Consider the following 8,674-nt stretch of genomic DNA (forward strand, 5'->3'; position numbering starts at 1 on the left):
TAATATTTAATATTTTAGTATTGCAAAACATATTATTTCCGTTCATATAATTGAATGAAAACTTTAAAAATTCTATTTAGGGTGATATATGTTAAGTAAAGATTTTAAATACTATGTTCGCGCTCGATAATCATCGGGAATGAGAGTGATCTAGTGGTATCTTGATTTACAAATCAATTAGTAGCCTCGAGTTCAATATTTTCGAAACAATATTTTTTATCATTAGTATAAGAGTTCTCGTTCCCATTTAAGTCCGCGAGTCAGGTAGACTTTTGCTAATCGGATTTTTCTAATATTTTCTGGGTCGGACGAGTTTGTCAAATTCATATTTTTTGTGTATCTTTGATCCCGCCACCTAACTTATATTATACAATTTAAGTGATTTATTGGAATTTATAAAGTATATTATTTTGTTGAAATTAATTATATATAATTTTACTAATACAAATATTTTGTATTAATTTATTCTTAGAAATTGAATGATAAATTTACATTTATAAGAAATTATTGATATTTAGATATTAATATTTAAATAATAATTATTATTTTTTTAAAAATTCAAATTTTAACTGGTATTTAGTTGTACCAATTTTTTTGATTATATTGTGAGTAATTAAAGTATCCGATTTTTTTTATAAATGATTATTTTAAAATTTATAGAAATATTGGATTTTCAAATAATTGAGAATTTTCATTAATTATATTATCATGTGAATAATAATATGATATGTCATACTATATAAGGAAAAGTTATTAAAAATACTACTCTTCGAGAAGAGATCCAATTTCGATTAACAAAATAAAATTTTTAAATTATTAAAATAGAAATATTTGTTTCAAAATAAATATCTTAGAATTCTCTTCTAAAATTATTTATATTAAACTATCTTTTGACTATTTTTTTTATATAAATATTTTGTTATCAAATTCTTTATATTTTATTTCAATAAAGTTATTTTTTATAAAAATATATATTTAAATTTTTATATTAAAAAATAAAAATATAATAATTATTAACATAATTCAAAATTTTGATGTAACATATGATGAGTAATCTAAATTCTTTCGAAAATTTGTTTTGTTTAACTAATATTTTTTATATATTTATATTAGGGTGTGTTTGGTATTGCTGTTGCTGACGGCAATAGCAGCTTTTCGCTGCATTTAAAAAACTGTTTTGTAAAATTCAAAAGCTGCTTTTCGGAAAAGTATTTTTGGCTTAAAAACTGCTGTTAGAAAAAGCAAGTCGCCCATGCTTTTAGAAAAAGCTGCTTTTCAGCTTTTATGGAAAGCAATGTTGATTTCACCATCAAACATTACCAAAAGCATTGTTATTTTTAATTTTTTGCATCAAAACATATACATATCAAAAAAAATTATCAAACAATCATCTCATTTTTCCAACACTTTTTTTAATAGCACTTTTTCTAAAAGCACATCAATTTTTAACAGTAATCACAAACAGAGCCTGTATATTTTGTTATGAGATACTTTATATTCTATTTCAATATAATTATTTTATATAAAATATATATATATTTTTAAATTTTGATATTAAAAATAAATAAAAATATGATAATTATTAACACAATTCAAAATTATGATTTAAACATAATGATGAGTAATCACATCTAACCAAAATTATTTATGAAAATTTATTATAAAAATGTAATAAAATTTAAAATATATTTTTAATTTTTGATATTAAAAATAAATAAAATATAATAATTATTAACGTAGTTAGAAATTTTGATTTAATCATAATGATGAGTAATCACATGTAACTAAAATTGTTTTTGCAAAATTTATTATAAAAATATATTATGAGTATATTTATTTATATTTTAGATCAATTCGAAATCCATTTATATAAAAATTATATACAAGAAAAAGATTATATTTTTTTTAAAAAAAATATAATGGTGATATAAAAGAATCCAAATATAAATAATTTACTCTATATTTCACGTTACTCTCACGAACCCCACTATTTCTTTCAATTCAAACCCAGATCTTTATATCGGTCTCTGTTCTCGACCATTTGCGAATCCAAACACTAATTAGGTTTGAATAAGTCAGATTCCTACTAATGCATACACAATCACTGTATCTATACTGCCACCACCGACAGAGACAGAGATCGGCGAAAGAGAGAGAACATGAATCTGTTTGTCCGGCGGAACCCTAGTTGAGTCGCGGCGGTGAGTAGACACTCTCGTCAGCGGCGAAAATGAAGGGCATTTTCAAGTCTTAGCCTAAATCTCCGGTCGATATAGTTCGGCAGACTCTCGATATCTTCATCTTTGCTGATTGCTCTGCTTCTGAGGTTTACACTAGCAAGCGCGAAGAAAAGGTTCGTAATTTCGCTTTTTTGATGCTTTTTTTAGTATCTCGTCAAGGTATCTCCCCTCTATCCTAGTCCTGTATGTGATTTACTGATTGCTGGTATTTATTGGATGTCGGAGTCAGTTTCTTGTAGTTGTATATGTTACTTATCAATATATGCTAGATGATTTTACAGTTTTTAAGTTCACCCAGCTTAAAATAACAAGAGTAGGGATTTTCATAGTCCTGTGAGGCAGTGAAATCACAGTTTTTCCTATTTCCTTTTTGGTGTCCAATATAGGTCGGTTTGATTTCATTATGGCAGGGGATAATGCTTCTTTAATTGAAAGATCAAAGTCCCCTGTTAGGTTTTTGGATATACATTGTCTGTAAAGTTTTCTGTTGAACAGAAAGGTATAAAAATTTGTCTGGTATTTATTATCAGACATTAGCCCTTTAATTGTTCTCGTTCGTAATCGTTATGTCAGTCATTACTCTATTTTTTGTTGTTTTCTTATCAAAGAAGAAGTATACTCCATAATTCTTATATATGTCAATTCTACGATTAAAAGTTTGGTCGCTCATTTATGCCTGCAACTACATGACTACGCCCAACTACAGTACATGTTTATGTTTTCTGGATTCTTAGATATGCACTTTTTTATTTGAGTTACACAAAATTTTTACGAAAGATATAAAGCTAGCATAAGTAGGAAGTATGTCAATTTAATTGTACATTCCTATATTGAGGATTAAGATCCATATCTAAAGTAAGTTTCCGTACATTGTTTTTTTACATTCATCCTGATGTCGTACTTGGCACACATTACATTCCATCACCAAATGTATGTTCAAGTCAAAAGTTGGAGATCGCAGTACCTTGGTCATCCATACAGGTGTGGTCATACATACAGGTGTACTTATTTTGTTAAAACCATTAGCGCCACTAATTTAAGAAATAGTCTCTTTACCATTAATAGTTTTATGTACACCTGGTCATGCTCCTTTACTTCTTGTATCCTGGTCATAGTTTTATTTAGTTATAGGTGCTTAAAGACTTCGGCTTAATTGCAGACTGGAGCCTCTTTTACTGCTTGTATATTGTTGACACCTAAGAATTGTCCCTCAGTGCCTATAGCTAATATTTTGAATGCTCAGACTTCAATATATCATAATTCTTTTCCTCCCATAAGTTAATATAATGTTTTTGAATAGTATTTACTTAGAAAATTCAATTGTAGTGACAGCACATTTCAGTCTACTTCTTAATATTCCTTATTTATGGCAATAGAATCAAGCAATAGACAGAGTTCTAAACAAATTTTGTAATATTCAAAGCTCTGGTCTTGCAGAGTATAAACAAAATCCGAAAAATGAAGTCCCCTGTGCTAGTGATACATGTATATGTAGTTACACATCTATATGTTGTTACTCTTATTGCTTGACCATATTTTATAGTTGTGATGTTAATGTTGGATTTGACGAACTTGCAGAATGCATATGTTGCAAAGTTTTCAATCTATATACATTCCAAGCCTGGTTTTGTGTTTGACAAATCAACTACTGTTTCTGAATTATTTTATAATCGACAGCTGAGTAGGAGCATCCAGGTGTTTGATTCGTGGACACATAATAATACTGTTGATAATGCACTTTGATATGTCAAACCGATTAGGCTAGGTGATAATAATACTCTTGATAATGCACTTTGATAATGCAAAGCTAGGTGTTCTTTAATCACTAGATTCCTCATCACTTCTATAGGTGTGCTTGGGAAAACCTACTATGATAGAAACAGAAAGATTGTTACTGGAAGAAGCTCTTGCAGATTCAGAAAACCAGAGATTTGTTCTTTTGTCAGACAGGTTGCTTTGATATGCTTTTTTCCCTTGTGATTCTACAACTACTGAACTGCATATTTCAATGAATAAATGTTGTTAGATTCTTTTCTTGGCAGATTTCTAAACTATTGTTCTTGCTGAAAGAGAAAGTTTCCATTCTTTGATAGAGTTTGTTTAGGAAACTATAGTAGTTGATCTACTTCTGCCTAGTAGTCTAACAGATGTTAAAAACAATGTAATATTGGGTACTATTCATACATGGCCCCTGCTTCAAAGATATTGTCCACAAAGTAATAGTGATACATGTATTCTTTTATTTGTGATTTTTTTTATTTGACAATACATCTAGTACCCTCTCTTTTATTTGACAACCCCCCTCTCTTTAGAATGTTGATAAATTTAATCTTTCTTGCCTATTTGGTCGAGTCCTGCAGGATGATTTAAATTCTGATGTTAATAATATATGTATGATGAATTGCTTCTGATATGGTTTCCTTATAGTGATTCTGTTTGTACTAATGCTGATCTATACTAATGGTGTGTGTTACTAATTTTTGACTTTTTTTTGGTGATCTACAGGTCGCTAGCAGAGGCTTAACCCACCCACGATATCTCTGTGCTAAGTATCAATTTCATTTGAACCCACCTATGTACCCTTCAGTCAGGTCCTTGGACCAGCAACAATTCGTGCATGTTCATTGTCCACTAGTTTATCCCGGGATTTGATCATTCTGGACAGGTTGTGCCTAGAAACAGAAGGTATTGTTTATCTGATCAAGATTGAACTGTAATTCCAGCGGCGGCAAAGATACAGGGGAAGTGGTTGCAGGTCCTGTGTGATTTGAGTAACTATGCAAGTAAAATATTAAAAGTTCATACTTATGTATATAGAAATCATTGATTCAGAAAGATATTTAGCATAATTATGTATGAAACCTTGATCGATACATTTTCCTTAAAAATCAAATATATTTATTATTTGTTATGGTTTATTTGTGGTTGTTGTTTGTTATACATAATATCGCATCAAAGTCTTCTGGAGGTGCATTGTGTATGTAAGACAACAAGTTAAGGTTATCAATAAAATAATAAAAGTATTTTTTTTAAAACACTATAAGCGTCAGCATTCTTGTTAACCGACGTAATAGGTCTATACTTAGAGGGTCGGCATTTTTGGTAACTAACGCTTATTCATATACCTACAGTGTCGGCAGTTTAGTTAACCGACACTTATGCCTATACCTAAAGCGTCGACATTTTAGGTAACCGACGCTTATGCCTATACCAATAGCGTCGGTTTCTTAGATAATTGACGCTTATGCCTATACGTTTAGTGTTGGCATTTCCGATAACCGATGCTTATAACAATTTAAGCGTCGCCTAAATAACCGACGCAATAGATCCATACCTTTAGTGTCGCCTGCATATACTACGCCACTTGACCAACGCTAAAAGTATATTTTGACCGACGCTATAGACCCTTTTTGTACTAGTGTTCAAGCATAAACCCTAAATATGAATTAAAAATCAAATCAATACCACTTCAAATTGATGATATGCATAGAAAGTAGAGATCGAGAGGATCGTTTTGGTTACTCACATCTTTGATTTGGATAACAGAATCACCTTCAAATCTGAGGTTTAATTCCTTGAGTGTTCTTCACCAACACTAATATTCTTGAATATTCTGATTTTTTAATGATTAATTAACTAATTAATTGCTAATAATCAGCTATTGATATTTATGAAAATAATACCCCTAAATAAAATTAAGGAGATAATTACACTCCTAATAAAAATATTTGGCCCCAATTTTAATAATTTTTGGGTATTAATAACAAATTTTTAAATATCCAATAAATACAAAATAAATGTTAAAAATTCCAAAAAATTATGAATATTACAAAAATGCAAAGAAAAATAAAGTACAATAATTTCATTATCATATAAAAATTAAAATGTGATTTTTGTGGGGTTTTTGTACCCGAAGGGGTCCGAAAAAGTCATTTTTCGCGAAAAAGGTAAATTTGTAAAACGTCTAGGGGTTCAGAATAGCGATATGGTATAGGTCAATTTTGTAAAATAGGACCAATAATTTTGTTTGAAATATGGGCTTTTAAAACATTGTTTGAGCTGTACGGGTTTTGATATAAAAATATATAACTTACTATAAAACACTCAATAAATATCCAAAACACGTTCGGATCAAAACAGACAACACGTAGCACATAACATTTAGGGTTTTACGACTGAACACATTTAATCACATAATAATACACATAATTTATCTTTATTATCATGTAATACAAGCGTAATTTCTCGGTCATTACATTCTCCCCCCTTAATAGGATTCTGTCCTCAGAATCACACTATGTAAATAACTGAGGATACTTCTCTAACATATCAATCTCAAGCTCCCAGGTTGATTCTTCAACCACTGGGTTTCTCCACAAAATTCTCACTAATGGTAAAGACTTATTCCTTAATACCCTCTCTTACCGATCTAAAATTCTTATCGGCTGCTCTACATACGACAAATCTGCCTGAAGTTCTATTGGCTCATATTCTATTACATGCCTTGTATCAGGGTTATACTTCTTAAGCATAGATACATGAAATACGTTATGAATATATTGCATATGGGGTGGTACGGCTAATTCGTATGCAACTCTTCCGACTTTCTTTAAAATTTCAAATGGTCCAATGTAGCGAGGTTTCAATTTACCCTTGTTGCCAAACCTGGTTAGTCCCTTCCATGCTGATACCTTTAGTAGTACATGTTCTCCTTCCTGATAGTCCACATCTTTTTTGGATAGATCTGCATATTTATGTTGTCGATTCCGCGCTGCTTTGAGTCGCTTTTGGATAAGTTCTACTTTTTCCTTGGTTTGCTGAATCAGTTCTGGACCTAGAATCTTGCGTTCTCTAACTTCATCCTAATATGTAGGTGATCTGTACTTTCTCCCATATAAAGCTTTATAAGGTGGCATCCCGATACTTGCTTGATACCTGTTATTGTAAGAAAATTGCACTAGCGGTAAGTGCTTGTCCCAATTTCCTTCAAAGTCTATTGCGCATACACGTAGCATATCTTCAATTGTTTGGATTGTCCTTTCACTTTGCCCGTCCATTTATGGATGATAAGCAGTACTCACGTCCACTTGGTTCCTAGAAATTCTTGGAATTGTCTCCAAAATCTTGAACCGAAACGGGGATCTCGATCCGATACAATAGATATGTGTACTCCATGACGCATTACGATTTCCTTGAGATATAAGTGCACTAATTTGTCCAGTGAAAACCTTTCGTTGATTGGAAGAAAATGTGCTTACTTCGTTAATCGGTCAATGATAACCCAAATTGCATCATGATTTTCTTTCGTCCTTGGAAGTCCCACTACAAAATCCATAGCTAAGTGCTCCCATTTCCATTCGGGAATATCTAGTGGTTATAGTAATCCGCTCGGGCGTTGATGTTTAGCCTTAACCCTTTGGCATGTATAACACTTACTAACCCATTCCGCTATTTCTTTCTTCATGTTTGGCCACCAAAAGTTTTCCTTCAGGTCTCTGTACATCTTTGTACTTCCGGGATGAATCGAATATGTTGAGCTATGAGCATCTTGTAAAATTTCCGCTTTCAATTCCGGTACATTAGGTATCCAGATCCTTGAAGCAACTCGAAAAATTCCTTTGGCATTCTTCTGACTGTTAATCTCTTTTCCTGTCAAATTATCGATCTCCTGATCCATTACTTCTTCTTGACACCTTCTTTTTTTCTCTAATAGTTCTGGCTGAAAAGTCATAGCGTAAATCATTTTAGTAGAGCTTTCTGGACACGAACTTCAATCTCCAATTTATCAAATTCCTTGATCAAGTCTTCTGAAAAGGTTAACAGGTTCAATCGTTCCTTTCGACTTAACGCGTCTGCTACTACATTGGCCTAGCCTGGATGATAATGGATTGAAACATCGTAATCCTTGATTAGCTCTAGCCAACGTCATTGTCGCATATTGAGTTCCTTCTGTGTGAAAATATACTTCAAGCTTTTATGATCCGTATAAATCTCACATCTTTCACCGTATAGATAGTGTCTCCAGAGCTTCAGTGCGAATACAATTGCTGCTAGTTCGAGATCGTCCGTCAGATATTTCTGTTCATGCGGCTTTAACTCTCTAGAAGCATATGCGATCACGTTGCCATGTTGCATCAAAACACATCCAAGTCCTCGATACGAAGCGTCGCTGTATATGACAAAGTCTTCTTGATCATCTGGTAAAATAAGCATAGGTGCAGTTATCAATCGATTCTTCAATTCTTGGAAACTTACGTCACATTTCTCATTCCATTCGAACTTTTCATTCGTTCGTGTCAACTTCGTCAATGATGTGGCTATTTTTGCAAAACCTTAACAAATCTTCTGTAGTAACCGGCTAATCCTAAGGAACTTCGGAGTTCCGTTGGAGTCTTTGGTCTTTCCCAATTTAAAATAGCTTCAATCTTCGCTGG

Source organism: Apium graveolens, chromosome 9 (genome assembly GCF_009905375.1).
Source record: "Apium graveolens cultivar Ventura chromosome 9, ASM990537v1, whole genome shotgun sequence".
In the NCBI taxonomy this organism is placed as follows: domain Eukaryota; kingdom Viridiplantae; phylum Streptophyta; class Magnoliopsida; order Apiales; family Apiaceae; genus Apium; species Apium graveolens.